Consider the following 16,494-nt stretch of genomic DNA (forward strand, 5'->3'; position numbering starts at 1 on the left):
GTTTACCCCAGATGCATCAGATTTCGTGTTCTAAATACAACATGATTTGATATTCATCAACCCCAGAAGATAACTATTCGATTCAATGAAACCCAATAAATATCTTTAATTTACCCAAATATAATTAATTAGTGACCTAGCATTTCATTTCAATGTCTCGTAAATACTATCAAACCGTTCTGTTCATAGCTTTCTGAGCATGGGTAATTCATTCTCCTATATAAACTCTCTTGAAAGAAACGACATCAGTGTCATACATATGAATTGAACTTGTACTCTACACCAACACAACTACCAGAAAAGACCACGTGCACTTGAAATCAGGGGAATCGCACATTGCGCAAACTCTCCATCCGGAAGTATGCCCTCTCGTGGCCACACATAGAAGACACCACACTTATTACCAGGATCATGCTGTTCTGTATTGAATTTGCTCTCTCCTGCTCGTCTCATTTAGACTCTGATGCTGATGCCACGGAGTTCTCTCAGGCTGTACCCTTCCGCGGATCTCGCCCCCTTATGATGCACATAGGAAATTATTGCCTGTTTTTATATCGTTTTCATTCAATTGGATTCGCCCTTTCCGCGCGCAATCACCTTCTCCGTATCCTCGAACCGTCTGTCCGTTCAGCTGTTCCCGAGCATTGTGCGTTGTCGCGCGCGCCCGCCAGCATTCTCGGGCATAATCATCGACATCGCCGTCGTCGTTCTCTGCTCCGCACTGGGATGGGATGCTGCCGGACGGACGACTTGTCAGTTGACTTGGGACTTGAACTCTGAAGCTGAGGCTGATGCTGCTGCTGGTCTGGTACTGCACTGATCGAACCAACCGAGCTGTGCATGCGGGAGGGAGCGCTGTTGGTCGGTGCTGGAAATTGGATAACGCGCGACACCGACACCGACGACAGTAACTGGAGTGCTGGAGATTGCTCTGCTGGCTGATGATTCCAATCGTGACCGTCGCCGCGGATGGACGTGTTTTGAGCTCGGATTTCAAATTTGCGCAATTGATACGAGATTGTTTTGGCAAGTGGTTGATCTTATCAAAAAAGGGTTCTCTGTTGCTGACTGCGGGCGCGAGTGTAATAAACAATCTCGAATCTTGAAAGGGTATTTGGGACTTCTACGAAAGTGGGAAACTATTCTACGAAGCCAGTGCAGGAATTAGTTCGAAGAAAACCCATTTGGTGGAATTATGGAAGAAGTGTGAAACAATCAAAATAATTTCAACGAAGAGCATATATCTAAAAAAAAGTGTAAGTTAATTATATTGAAAACCGAATAGTTAACACTGGTGTACATCACAGGACAGTGAAAAGAAGAAAACAAATATGAATCAAAAGTGATCCAATTACGGTTAACCATCATATAAGAAACTCATTTACAAACGAAAGTTGCAGTTTTCGGGATTATTGGAAAGCAGGCGCGGAAGCCTGCAAGAAATCGACAAAATTTTCACGGACGGGAATAAGGTACGTTGAAATTGTGTTATGTTTGTAGCCGTCGGTAATTCTCATAATGCAGAAAATTTTTTTTTTTTCATTTGGACATGAACTGCATTTCACGATGATGTCATATTATAATATGATATATCGCCGAAAGAAATCAATCTTAATAGCAAAACTTCAGTCGTCAACCCCCAGATTATGGTATTATGGTTTGCACAAGTCCGCGGCTCATTGATTTGTTTATAGTAAGTCGTATTATCAAAATGAATATAATTGGAAACCTAATCATTTCTAACCTAACACTTCCCGATAAAAATCCGTCTACCGAGTGAGAAGCTCTACCTGTCTGTTAATACACATGTGCTTAGCAACGGAACATACATTTTAGGACTAATATGGAAAATTTAATCACGTTTGAATTGCGTTTTTTTAAACATGAGATAATCTAAAGCGAAAGTTTATTCGTATTTCAAATACTGATTATTACCAGTCCCTCAACATCTACCAGAAATAGCTAGCGGCTTTCTCGTGATTTTTCATATCCATATTCTTTTAATGTATCAAACGATCCAGAACTAATTCAACAAATAGAATGTGATGATAAAAGCTTCCCTGTCGGATGCACCACGTTGTGCCAGAATCGCGCCATCTGATTTGCAATACATTGAATGGCGTAACTATTCCAGAGGCTATATCCTCCCGAGTAGCACACATATTGTTAACAAGTTTCTTTACTCATAAAGAACCAAATTCAGTCATATATGAGTTCTTGCAACCAAATGGGTCTAAATTGTGCTACTAGGGCTTTTAATCTACTTAATAAGCCCCAATACAATTTTATAGAAAATGAACGACAAAAAATCAAATAGCTAAGCAATTTAAATATAAAAGTTGCAATTACATACGTAGAAATTTCTAAAATCTATACAAAATAAAAATTGAATAAATAAATTTTTCATAATCAAATCAAAAGCAACAGTCAATAATTCCAAAATCTCTAAAATATTCAAAGAAAATTCTTTGCAATCTCTACAGAAAGCTCATAGCAAATTCCCCGGGAAGTTCATTAGAAAGTTTACAAAAAAGTTATCAGAATGTGTACGAGTAATTCCTTAGAAATTATATGCCTCGTTAAGCATAATGTACGTTAGGCATAATTTAAATTTTCATTCTTTTTAGGAGTGTAAAATTACCAAAAAAAATAATATTTGTTCGTAAATGATGTCTTAAACAAAACATTAGCTCAAAACATTTGTCCGGAACTAACACTTCCCCAAAAAGTTTATTTCCTTTGTTATCGTGATTTTATTTCCCCAAAAAAGATATTTCATCAAAAAAAAAAACATTTCCTCAAAGTTACATTTTCGAAGATGATGATTACCCGAAACTAATATTCTTTGGAATACAAAATTGTTCGAAATGACCAGTCACAAAAGTAGGGACCGCGTACACTTATGCCTTATACCGGGAAAGCTCGTCAACTCTTGACTAATACTAAACATGCTACTGACACTTGCTTTTCGGAGAATTGTTACATTGGGGAGAACGATATACGGGGAACTGGTTTTCGAGGAATTGTCGTACAATCTTTCTTCGGTGTATTTTAAGCCTAAGGTCGGTAAAGAGACTATTACCGCTTGGTGGATAAATTAGATTTTCTTTTCAATTTCATTTATTCATTGAAGTAGGGAAGAAAACCCAAGGAGTACAAGCGCTTCGCCAAAAACACAAAACCTAATTTTCTTTTTTACGATTATTACAATGATTCTTGGACGTATGTGCTTACCCAATGAACAAAACGTCCTTTAAAGGGCTGGCTAATCTTATCATGTACTTAAAGATGTTATTTAGGTTTACAATCGAAATGATAATCATGCAGCGATACATGAGATTAAGTATTAGCTTTTAGTAAATAAACAGAATTTGTTGTTTTTTTTTTCAATTTTTTTAGAATAATTATACATAATAATGCAACTGTGAGCTACGAGTTTGGTGGTATAGTGCCTATCGCTTCTGTCTTATAAGCAGGAGGCTGTGGGTTCAATCCCAGGCTCGTCCCTTTCCCACTTTGTATTTCTATCTTAGTTCTTTTTGTGTTTTACGTTCTACCAAAACGATTCCTGTTATAACCTTTAATATTAACATTTCCAAAAAACCTCCAGTGGCACCTATGAGAGGTCGTTGAGTTCTAGTATTTTATAGGAGTTTCCATAGAAGTTTTTTGTGATTTCCACGGAGAATTTTTATTATTTTTTTTAATCAAATTTCAAACAATAGGCATAGATGGAATTGCAACAAAAACTCTCCGCAAATTCTTAACTTTGCTTGGAATGCCTGTACATATCAATGCTTGCAACTCCGTGATTGATCAGAACTGGTGCAACTTGCACTTCCATCCAAGTGAATAGTAGTTGGGATTTACCATCTTTTCTCGAAGTGCACGTTTCAGCAGCTCACTGATGTTGATCAATAAAGGCGCCGGCCGAGTCCTTACAGTCAGTTGGGATGGGAAGGGAATGGTACTGTGTTTTTGCTACTACAAACCGAGAGTACCTCTGCATCTCCACAATAACCACGGAAGGAAGGTAGGATAATCAGAAACATAGATGGAAAGTGATGTGACCTATGCATCTTCTATTCTTCTAATTAGTACGGATATTTTGAAATACAAGAGTAATAGCATTTCCTTGTCTCGTTTTTTTAGGAGAGATAGGATGATGTTATTATTGGTGAATTGATATTTTTTATTACATGGAGATTTGTCCCAATACATGAACTTGAACGATATCAACGACTCAACTAAAACGTTCGTAATATATTTGAGAACATAATCACAATACAAATTTAACTATTTCGTGCTCGTTAAGCAGAATCTACCCGAGCAGCATACTTGTTGCACAAAAGTTTCTGTGAACCATAAACATCCGAATATAGTCACATTTGAGTCGCTGCAACCAAATCGGTCCAGATTGTTCTACCAGAGCAGGGTCATCGAGCGCAAAACGCGTTCAGATCGAATTGTTACCAATATCATGCTATTTCGATTATTCATCTTTTGCGAGGATAAACAATCGATTGCTCAAAGCGAGCGATCGTTCATTCAAATTTGGACTAGAGCACCAATATCATCATTTCTTTGACGCGATGGAAGTAGAAAAATATTCATGAATTAAGTTAGGTCCTGGATGTGTGCCTCAAGTTAGCAATTCGAACCATATCACAACATTTAGTTGTCGATTCAAATTCTTAATATTATGAAGAAACCACTTTTGAAGAAATACACAATCTTTAAGAGAAATCAATTTATTAAAAAAAAATCCCGCCCTATCATTTTGACCAAGCCCGGTCTGCTTGTCTGTGATAAAACGAAGGGTTTATACCTGTCAGGTAACATTTTGAATATTATTAAGAATATATATTTGATTTAAAATATTTTGAATATTTGCTTCATTTACAATATTGTTCACTTTACCCCACCGCCTGACTATTTTACCCCGCCCAAAACAAAATTGAACTATTTTGAACTATGTAATTTTAAATCCTCAAAATAACATATTAAAATATTTTTTCAAGTGTTTTTCACAACAGGCTTTGTTAACCAATAAGATAAGCTTTACACCTGGATTGAACATCGCAATTTATTTATAGCCGCTTGATAAACAGCAGCAATTTACCCCCACCACCCCTACGTTCGGCGTGAACGTAAAAAGATTTGGCTTTCTGTCGTGTAGAACAAAGACACTACGGTTTTGATATAACATTTTAAAGGACTTCATAGCTTATAATTGTCAAGATGGAATATATTCACCAATATTTTGGTCCATTCCACTAACACCACACATCATTCTTAAAGTTTTTTTTTTAATTCAAATCTGAATCATAATTTGTTCCCTTTAAAAGTTTCGAAAAGGAAAACAAATTGGTGTCACAATCACGGATTCCATCAGCCGAATTTCTTCAAACGGCGAAAAAATAACAGACCAAAATACGAGTTCGAACAAACAGACAGCCACATTCGCGCATGGCAAACTACGCTTTCCTGTAACGAAAACTCTCTGCAAGTTCTAAGGAATATTCGTTTCAACTTCCACGAGGAACTTCTTCAAAATTCTTCGGGTTTTCCACGCAACTCTTTGTGATTTCTACGGGAAATTCTTCGAGATAATAATTTTAGAAATTTAAACTGGAATTTGTTCGAAATGTCTACGGATTTTATCCGACCTTCAAAGGATTTTCCCGGATTTATATATAAATCTGCATATACTGCATATAATTTGGAAAATATGCAGGCAATTTCCATGCACGTAAAAAAATAACCTTATATGTTATGGCAAAAAACCATTCGAAAATACTTATACTCTTCATTATGCCACAGTTGTTGGCGTCTCGCTGTCGACCACCACTTGCTGATCTATAAATTCTCAGACTGGTTCAAATTTAACTTGTCATAAGACGAGTTTGTACCATCCCATTTAATTCCACCACTTGATTGTACCTTGACAGATACGTATTTCGACCTCAACAGTAAGGTCGTCTTCAGCGTCTCGTACTTGACTCGACGACGAGCATATCCTTGTCTTGCTTCTAAAATATCACCTGTAAAACGCTATCCCTGGGATTTAGCTCTAGCTAGCCTCCTCTAACAACCATAGTTTACATGAACTGAAGAATTGGTACATGCGTAGATCCCTAATTTAAACTTTTTCCAACAATTAGGATTTTCGGCTTTCGGAGGTTTGGATCTTCATCAAGTCTCGAGATGGATTGATTAATCTCGAGCCCTGATGAAGATCCAAACACCCGGATCGAAACGTTGTCAATGATTTAAAATTATCAAAATTTTCATGTGACTGGAAACCAAAAATCCTAATTATTAGCAATTAATCCAGTCGAAATCCCTAAAAATAAACTTTTTCCAGCAGTCAGTTTAGCCTAGGACAACAGCTTCAAGGTTTTTAAACTAATTGCTAGACGAGTAATTTGAGTCTTTCAACCACCTGCATAGTAACGTTAATTTTTTACAGCAGAAACTAAGAGAGAACTAAATACAATAAGTCCCCCAATTACCACAACTTATTGCTGCTAGGTCGAAAATGGATTAAGCTTCAACCCCTTTTTGGTAGATCTTCTTTCATTCATTTCATTTATTTAGTCTACATCTAAACAGATAACACTGAATCAACAATTTGACGCCACAATACACGGTTCGAGGCCGCATCTCTCCATCCTCGGATACGCCCCACGCTCGGCAAGTCGTTTGGTAGATCTTACACCGTAAAATACTATGCAAAAATGAACTATCCAGCTTTACGGGGTTCTTATCCCATTGTCCAATCGGACCAATAAGAAGGCAATGGGATAAGAATCAGCGTCGAATTCAACTTGTTGTGAGCAAATCAGTTAAAGACAAGTGCTGAAAAAATGAGTGAAATCTCCTATGCGCGCACACACACACACACACACACACACACACACACACACACACACACACACACACACACACACACACACACACACACACACACACACACACACACACACACACACACACACACACACAGACATCACCCTAATTCGTCGAACTGAGTCGATCGGTATACAACACTATGGATGTCAGAGCCTCCCATAAAAAGTTGGGTTGTGCAATCTCACAATCATTGCACACGCTTAAAATAAATCGCCGAATTCGGTAAAATTTTACCGAAATCTCAACAGCAGAACTGTTCGGTAAATAATTTTACTGATTTTCGGTGATTTTGACAGTTGAACAATGGAGATTTCGGTAAAATTTACCGAATACTGTAAAATGTGTTAAGTGTGCACTATAGGATATCTGGCGGTCTTTAATCAAAATCGTCATGTCTTCCAAATCACTTTGAAATATTTTCTCTTCATTGTCAATACTCTAATTAAGTTAAATTCAAAATTTGGAGTCTCTAGTTTCACTAGTTCCGGAGATGTTATATGTAAGGTGTCAAAGTCAAAGATAGGTAAAACATAAGCGAATCACCTGAAAAAAATCAACTACAGTTGCCTCTCCACATCTCGATATTGCAGGGAGCAAGGAGATATCGAGTATTGGAAGAAAAATTGGAATGGGTACTAGATCGAAAAATGTTCGTTGCTATGAAAAACGACAACAAAACAAATGTCATTTCTTGTTTTGATGTGATTTTTATTGTCTCAAGACCACGTAGCCTAGAAATTTTAATATATCGACCTAAGGAGAGATAATCCTGAACATAATACAACCAGGAAAGCAAAAATGTATGTAGATTGAAGGAGCTAAGCAAACCATCGACATAGGGAGAGGTATCGAGATATAGAACATCGAGATGTAAAGATCCGACTGCATTGCATGATCACTCAAAATCGATTTTTTAATGGGATCGGTAGCGGTCGAAACCAGGGTTCTTATATCAGGGTTCACTCACTTCGACAGTAGATGGGACAGACTAGCGCAAAACATAAACAAACTCGGTGGCTGCCCCGTATAAAAATCCAAGATGGCTGAATCATGTAATTGGCATACTGCTACACCTGTTTGTATTCACCTTGGTCGAAACTGCCATTCCGAGGGTTAATTTAAGAATACGCACCGACGATTTTCAGCAGAAACAAACCCGTTTGATTTTACCATGCGCGCAGTAAAAATCAACTGTGGTCGTGGTAGAATGTTGTTTCATGAACTGAATCAGTGGTGAATTTGTCCGAATCAGTGGCCACGAGGGTGGTTTGGGTACAAACCCCCCCCCAAAGACAAAATTTTTGGCAGAAATTTTTTTTTTCGAAAAAAAAAATGTTCAGAAAACCTTCCCCCCCAGACCAATTTTCTGGCTACGCCACTGGTCCGAATGCATGGTTAATTTAACTGAAAATTTGTGGTTGTTTTAAAAACACGGCGTAGTCTACAAAATAGTAATTGTTACCATGGAATTTTTTTCTGTGTATAACCAAAAAACTATTTGTTTATGCCCAAACACGCTAAAAAATACTTATTTATATTTTATTTAGTATTTTTTGGGCTAGAAAGGCTCCAATATCGCTAATTTCTCAAAAACATTGCCAATTTCAACTTTTATAGTGAAGATTTTTTCCCCAATTTCCCCCAGTTCTTTGGTGATAAACATCAAGAATAAAGCTTCGTCTTAAAAGTTCCGAAGGAATTTTTTGCCGGAATTTGCAATTAACAGAGTAAAAACGGTGTTTCACCGTGTTTTGCCTTTCTCGTACTCCAAGGTGTATGATCACTCCAAAAACGAATTTTTGATAGAAGGCCCGGAGACCCCTAGTGTTATATATCAATTGATTCAGCTCGACGAGTTGATGTGATGTCTGTATGTGTGTTTTTTCATTAATTTCTTTATTTGGTAGGCACTCTGTGTTACTTAGCCGCTACTGTGGCGAGATCTACTGTGGTATTTTGCAGCCAAAATCCACACAGAATCTATTTTTAGATTTTCCCATTATTCATTGTTGTCGTTGCTGGTCCAGCTCACCGTGAGTCCATTGTGTCCATTTATCCTTGTCGTGAATCCAATGATCGTTGCATTGTTCGGTTGCCATTTATCCGGGTTCGTTGGAGGAATGCCTCCGAGAAAAACAATTTGTCAGTCGTCATCAGGCAGTCGTAACGGTAAGGGCGCTCCCCAATACGCCACCGCATAGGCTGAACATCCGGCGACTTACGAGAGTTTGGTGCAGGGGGACCCATGACCATTATTTTGTAAGGCAAACATGTTGCTAACTACGCTACGGGACCCCCTGATTTGTATATAATATGTGTTCAATCAAAGTTAATTGCCTATTTCCGAGGATTAAACCACCCGACTTGGACGTTAATTTACAATGTTATGGAAACTCATATGTGAATATGTACGTTATGTGGAAGATATTGATTTGAAAAATGTATTGGAGGTAACCACTTTCCCTTCGATGGGACTCGAACCCATGACCCTACAGTACGCTAGACTGGTGCTTTAACCAACTAAGCTACGAAGGACCTCCGTCGGCCTTCGCAACCTAGCGGCTACTGAACGAGCTCGAGATTCCCAAATTGGACGCATAGTCAAATCACTCGCAATCCATTTATCAAGCCAATACTTCCACATGTGTATTGTACACGTCCACATTAGAGGAGCGTGAGTATTTAGAATGTCTGGCGGCTATACACATTCTTCATCAGCAACGGTACTGATCAAGTGAGGTTGTGTAAGCATTTGCCAGTCGGTCGTCAAGCTCAGACCCGACCGCATTGCGTAGGCAAGAGCACGCAACTCAGGTTCAGTTCAATCAAAGTTAATTGCTTATTTCCGGGGATTAAACCACCCGACTTGGACGTTAATTTACAATGTTATGGAAACTCATATGTGAATATGTACGTTATGTGGAAGATATTGATTTGAAAAATGTATTGGAGGTAACCACTTTCCCTTCGATGGGACTCGAACCCATGACCCTACAGTACGCTAGACTGGTGCTTTAACCAACTAAGCTACGAAGGACCTCCGTCGGCCTTCGCAACCTAGGCAGCTACTGAACGAGCTCGAGATTCCCAAATTGGACGCATAGTCAAATCACTCGCAATCCATTTATCAAGCCAATACTTCCACATGTGTATTGTACACGTCCACATTAGAGGAGCGTGAGTATTTAGAATGTCTGGCGGCTATACATTCTTCATCAGCAACGGTACTGATCAAGTGAGGTTGTGTAAGCATTTGCCAGTCGGTCGTCAAGCTCAGACCCGACCGCATTGCGTAGGCAAGAGCACGCAACTCAGGTTCAGTTCAATCAAAGTTAATTGCCTATTTCCGGGGATTAAACCACCCGACTTGGACGTTAATTTACAATGTTATGGAAACTCATATGTGAATATGTAGCTTAGTTGGTTAAAGCACCAGTCTAGCGTACTGTAGGGTCATGGGTTCGAGTCCCATCGAAGGGAAAGTGGTTACCTCCAATACATTTTTCAAATCAATATCTTCCACATAACGTACATATTCACATATGAGTTTCCATAACATTGTAAATTAACGTCCAAGTCGGGTGGTTTAATCCCCGGAAATAGGCAATTAACTTTGATTGAACTGAACCTGAGTTGCGTGCTCTTGCCTACGCAATGCGGTCGGTCTGAGCTTGACGACCGACTGGCAAATGCTTACACAACCTCACTTGATCAGTACCGTTGCTGATGAAGAATGTGTATAGCCGCCAGACATTCTAAATACTCACGCTCCTCTAATGTGGACGTGTACAATACACATGTGGAAGTATTGGCTTGATAAATGGATTGCGAGTGATTTGACTATGCGTCCAATTTGGGAATCTCGAGCTCGTTCAGTAGCCGCTAGGTTGCGAAGGCCGACGGAGGTCCTTCGTAGCTTAGTTGGTTAAAGCACCAGTCTAGCGTACTGTAGGGTCATGGGTTCGAGTCCCATCGAAGGGAAAGTGGTTACCTCCAATACATTTTTCAAATCAATATCTTCCACATAACGTACATATTCACATATGAGTTTCCATAATATAATATGTGTATATAATATATATTATTATATATTATGTATATAATATATATTATGTGTGCAAAAAATCTCCAAATCCATTTAGAATAACTTATCTTCATCCGATTCTTCCGCAACAAGTTTCATTTGACAGGGAAACCAGTCACATTATTTCCTATTGAAAATTGGCCAGATCAGACTATGGGCTCGGAAGGGTTGGCCAAAATACATTTATTGGCAGTAATTTCGATATTAGCATTATAGCTCAATTTAACTTTTAAAAAACTTAATGAATAAAACCCCCCATGCAATGCAGCGCAACGGCGACGGTATCGCCAGGCTTTGACAACACGCTAATATATCTCCGCTGAATTGCGTCCAACTTCACTTACTAATCATTTCGCATGTTTTTGCATTGATTAAAATGCATTGCCATAATTTTTGTAAAAAAAAATCGGGTTTGAGTGTTTTTACTGGAGTCTATTTTCAGCGCGAACGCTCCTGTGGCTCAGGCGTGCATTTCTTTGATAATTTGACATCACATTTATAAAATTTGAATATCCCTCTATTAGTTGAACTTATTTAATTAAGACTTAAAATCGTTTAGTGTGTAGGACAACACTGCTGGTTGGTTTAGTAAAAAAATTAAGTGTCAAATATTTTATTTTTTGTGAGAATTTCCCCGCGTGCTGCGTCTGGTTGGCTAGTCACCGGATAGACAAGTATTTAAGAGCCACGCAGAATGAGTACGTTTACGTACGTTTTGACAGTTTTACCATGGGAAAACTGTCAAAACGCACGCAAACGTATCCATTGTGTTTGGTCCATTATGATTGCAATACAATCTTTGTATACTTATGCAAAATAGCAACGCACAAATGGCTTTGGGCAGCAACCTTAATTTCGCAAAGGTAACTTCTACCTACACACAAAAAAATATTGCAGTCGAAACTACCATTCCGAGGGTTATTTTAAGAATATGCACCGACGATTTTCAGCAGATAACAAACCCGTTTGATTTTACCATGCGCGCAATAAAAATCTAACTGTGGCTCATGCGAAATATTGTCACATGAACTGAAACAGTGGTGAATTTCTCTGAAACCATGGTAAAATTAACTGAAATTTCATAGTAGTTTTAAAAACAGAGCGTGCTCTACAAAATAGTAGTTTTTACCACGGATTTTTTTGCCTTTCTCGTTTTCTGTGTAGATAACATAGTGAACGCGGTTTTTGCTGATTTTAGTAATGGAATGGCAAACTATCGATCAATGTCACGTGCTTGCCAAACAAAGCTATCATTGCTTCACTTATCTCTCAACTAACAAACAGAAAGAAAATAAAGAAAAAAGATAGAAAAAAGTACGTCTATTATTCGATATATTTACCGATATATTTACCATGCCCGACGGATGCTTAAAGAAGTTTCCTGATAGTGCACTTCAAAAGGCCATCCCCTAATTGTCTGCAGTGATGCTAAAGCTCATAACATCATCTGGGTTGGCACGGATAAATGCAATGCAATGTTATAGAAAATATGAATTGGAACATATTTGGAGACACAATATTGAAATAACGGTTTGGTAACGAGTTAGAGCACGTTTTGAATGAATGACGCCCAAAAATCATATTTTGATCATAACTTTTTTGAAAATGATTTTAATGGTCTAGAATAAATGCAATAAATAGCCAATCAAGTTAGCCACTTTTTAATTATTTACGTAACAGTTTTAGTTTGAACTGAACTGAAAACCGTACATTAAGGACACTCCTCACGGGATCCAAACTTAACAGTACTCGCGTTTTCAAGAGCTCACCACTAACTACGGAAGCAATGCACAACTGTCATTTTTATTTTCAACGCATGCTGCGACGTATCAAAGCAGCCAATTTCGGATTCCTCGAAGAGTGTCCTTGAGGATTATTTTGATTCGATTCAAACTAATAGTGGAACAAAGCGAATCAAAACGAAACATTGTGCATTTTCTAACTAAAAACCGAATCTTTCAGAAGGTGGCTGTTTGGCTTGCCGCTTTTCATGGTGTGTTGATGTGAAAATTGACTATTTTTTCTAAAGATTGAGGACAATAACTTTGACAGGTTTTAAGAAAGAATAAAGTAGTCTTCTAGATAAACATGCTTTTTTGTCATTATGAACAACTTTCTAGAATAAACCATACTGCTTAAATCATTTTCAAAATAGTTATGCTCAAAATATAATCTTTGGGGGTTATTCATACGAAACGTGCTCTATATTGTTACCAAACCGTTATTCGAAAATTGTGTCTTCAGAAAAGATGTTCCAATTCACATTCTCTATAACATTGCAGAGGACAACCACTGGTTTTGTACATCTGCGTAATTTTTTTATTCCATACCGCTCTTCAAGGTGGATAGATCATTAATGTTTTCTTATCAAAAGGAAGCCTAGGAAATATCCTTCATTTTTTCTGAAGACACCATGACTCTAGAATATAGTTTTCAGGTCGAAAACTAAAAACCCTGATTAATCCACCAAGCGGTGATGGTGCCTTTTTCGTGCATTATAAAAATAGTATTTTGGCCATTACTCTTGAGCCCATAGTCCGATCTGGCCAATTTTCAATAGGAATGGGAGAGTATTCTGCGTCGAATGCAACTTATTGCGAGTAAATCGGTTAAGGATAAGTGCCTGAAAATGAGTGACATTTTTTTTGGGTGGGTGCGCACAGACACACACATACACACAGACATCACCTCACTTCGTCGAGCTGAGTCGATCGGTATACAACACTATGGGTCTCCGGGCCTTCCATAAAAAGTTTGTTTTTGGAGCGTCATATAGCCTTTACGTATACTTAGTATACGAGAAAGTCAAAAATACACGTTATGGGGGCTTTTGAATCAGTGTTATTTATTTTATCATCAGACTAAGGCCGGAGTGGCCTGTGCTGCACATAAAAGTCTTCTCCATTCAGCTCGGTTCATGGCTGCACTTCGCCAACCACGCAGTCTGCGGAGGGTCCGCAAGTCGTCCTCCACCTGATCGATCCACCTTGCCCGCTGTGCACCTCGCCTTCTTGTTCCCGTCGGATCATTGTCGAGAACCATTTTCACCGGATTACTGTCCGACATTCTGGCTACGTGCCCGGCCCACCGCAGTCTTCCGATTTTCGCGGTGTGAACGATGGATGGTTCTCCCAACAGCTGATGCAACTCGTGGTTCATTTGCCTCCTCCACGTACCGTCCGCCATCTGCAACCCACCATAGATGGTACGCAACACTTTCCTTTCGAAAACTCCCAGTGCGCGTTGGTCCTCCACGAGCATCGTCCAGGTCTCGTGTCCGTAGAGAACTACCGGTCTTATAAGCGTTTTGTAGATAGTCAGTTTGGTACGGCGGCGAACTCTATTCGATCGAAGCGTCTTGCGGAGTCCAAAGTACGTACGATTTCCAGCCACTATGCGTCTCCGAATTTCTCTGCTGGTATCGTTATCGGCGGTCACCAGTGAGCCCAAGTACACGAATTCTTCAACCACCTCGATTTCGTCACCACCGATAGAAACTCGTGGTGGGTGGCTCACATTGACCTCTCTTGAGCCTCTTCCTATCATGTACTTCGTCTTCGACGTGTTGATGACTAGTCCAATCCGTTTAGCTTCGCTTTTCAGTCTGATGTAGGCTTCCTCCATCCTCTCAAAGTTACGTGCCATGATATCAATGTCGTCGGCGAAACCAAATAACTGGACGGACTTCGTGAAAATCGTACCACTCGTGTCAATCCCTGCCCTTCGTGTTACTCCCTGCAAAGCGATGTTGAATAGCAGACACGAACGACCATCACCTTGCCGTAACCCTCTACGGGTTTCGAAGGGACTCGAGAATGCCCCTGAAACTCGAACTACGCACATCACCCGATCCATCGTCGCCTTGATCAACCGTATCAGTTTATCCGGAAATCCGTTTTCGTGCATTAGCTGCCATAACTGGTCCCGATCGATTGTATCATATGCGGCTTTGAAGTCGATAAATAGATGATGTGTGGGCACGTTGTATTCGCGGCATTTCTGCAATACCTGACGTATGGCGAACACCTGGTCTGTGGTAGAGCGTTCACCCATAAATCCCGCCTGGTACTGCCCCACGAACCCTCTTGCAATTGGTGTTAGTCGACGGCATAAAATTTGGGAGAGTACCTTGTAGGCGGCGTTCAGCAATGTGATTGCGCGGTAGTTGCTACAATCCAGCTTATCGCCCTTTTTGTAGATGAGACACACCACACCTTCCATCCACTCCTGCGGCAGAACCTCATCCTCCCAAACCTTGGTAATCACCCAATGCAGCGCTCTAGCCAGTGCTTCACCACCGTGTTTAAACAACTCTCCTGGTAGTTGGTCAACTCCAGGGGCTTTGTTGTTTTTCAGCCGGCCGATCTCCTCCTGGATTTCCTGGAGATTCGGAGCCGGAAGTCGCATGTCCTGCGCGCGTGCTCCTAGGTTCATTACCATACCGCCACTGTTGTCTGCCATATCGCCATTCAGGTGCTCTTCGTAGTGCTGCCGCCACCTTTGGATCACCTCACACTCGTTCGTAAGAAGGTTCCCGTTTATGTCCTTACACATATCGGGCTGTGGCACGTGGCCCTTACGTGAACGGTTCAACTTCTCATAGAACTTTCGTGCGTTATTAGCGCGGTACAGTTCCTCCGTCTCTTCACGGTCTCGATCTTCCTGCTGGCGCTTTTTCCTTCGGAAAATCGAGTTTTGTCTGTTCCGCGCCCGTTTGTATCGTGCCTCGTTCGCCCTCGTGCGGTGTTGCAGCAATCTCGCCCATGCTGCATTCTTCTCCTCAACTAACTGCTCACATTCGCCGTCATACCAGTCGTTTCTCTGATCCGGAGCCACCGTGCCTAGTGCAGCGGTTGCGGTGCTTCAATGGCGGATCGAATATCTCTCCAGCCATCCTCAGGAGATGCTGCGCCTAGCTGCTCTTCCGTTGGAAATGCCACTTCCAGCTGCTGCTCGTAGTCTTGGGCTAGTCTACCGTCTTGTAGCCGCCCAATGTTAAGCCGCGGCGGACGACTCCGACGCGTGTTGTACACCGTCGAGAGTTTTGAGCGCAGACATACTGCGACGAGGTAGTGGTCGGATTTAATATTCGCACTGCGGTAAGTGCGTACGTTCGTGATGTCGGAGAAGAATTTACCGTCGATTAGAACGTGGTCGATTTGGTTTTGAAGCAGTGTGCTATACACAAATCTCACAAATTGAGGGGAACGTGTCGCCCAAGCCAACGCTCTGATACCTACCTGGGTTTTAAAGCGAACATATAGCCTTTGCGTGTGAAAGGCAAAAATTCCCGTTAATTTTCCCGATGGAAATGTAGTTTCTCTTGGATATTCCGTTCAATTTTCGGAGTTCTTTTAGTGAAAAAAAAAACAAATTGGCTGTCTACAAAAAGGCTCATTCGACGGTAGTCCTCCACGGACACGAAACTTGGACAATGCGCGTGAAGGACCAAGACGCATCTAGAGTTTTTGAAATAAAAATGCAGTGTATCTATG

The 16,494-nt window shown here is 40.2% G+C and overlaps 1 protein-coding gene across 1 annotated transcript in view; it reads left to right on the forward strand.

Annotated features, from left to right (window-relative positions):
* The first annotated feature begins 617 nt into the window (after positions 1 to 617).
* LOC134212219 (diencephalon/mesencephalon homeobox protein 1) overlaps positions 618 to 16,494 on the forward strand; it is a 119,227-nt gene continuing 103,350 nt past the window's right edge. Inside the window, exon 1 of the mRNA XM_062689881.1 lies at positions 618 to 1,472. The gene's annotated coding sequence lies outside the window, so the exon portion shown is untranslated. The remainder of the gene's footprint in view (positions 1,473 to 16,494) is intronic.

The sequence above is a fragment of the Armigeres subalbatus genome, chromosome 2 (assembly GCF_024139115.2).
Source record: "Armigeres subalbatus isolate Guangzhou_Male chromosome 2, GZ_Asu_2, whole genome shotgun sequence".
Classification (NCBI taxonomy): Eukaryota; Metazoa; Arthropoda; class Insecta; order Diptera; family Culicidae; genus Armigeres; species Armigeres subalbatus.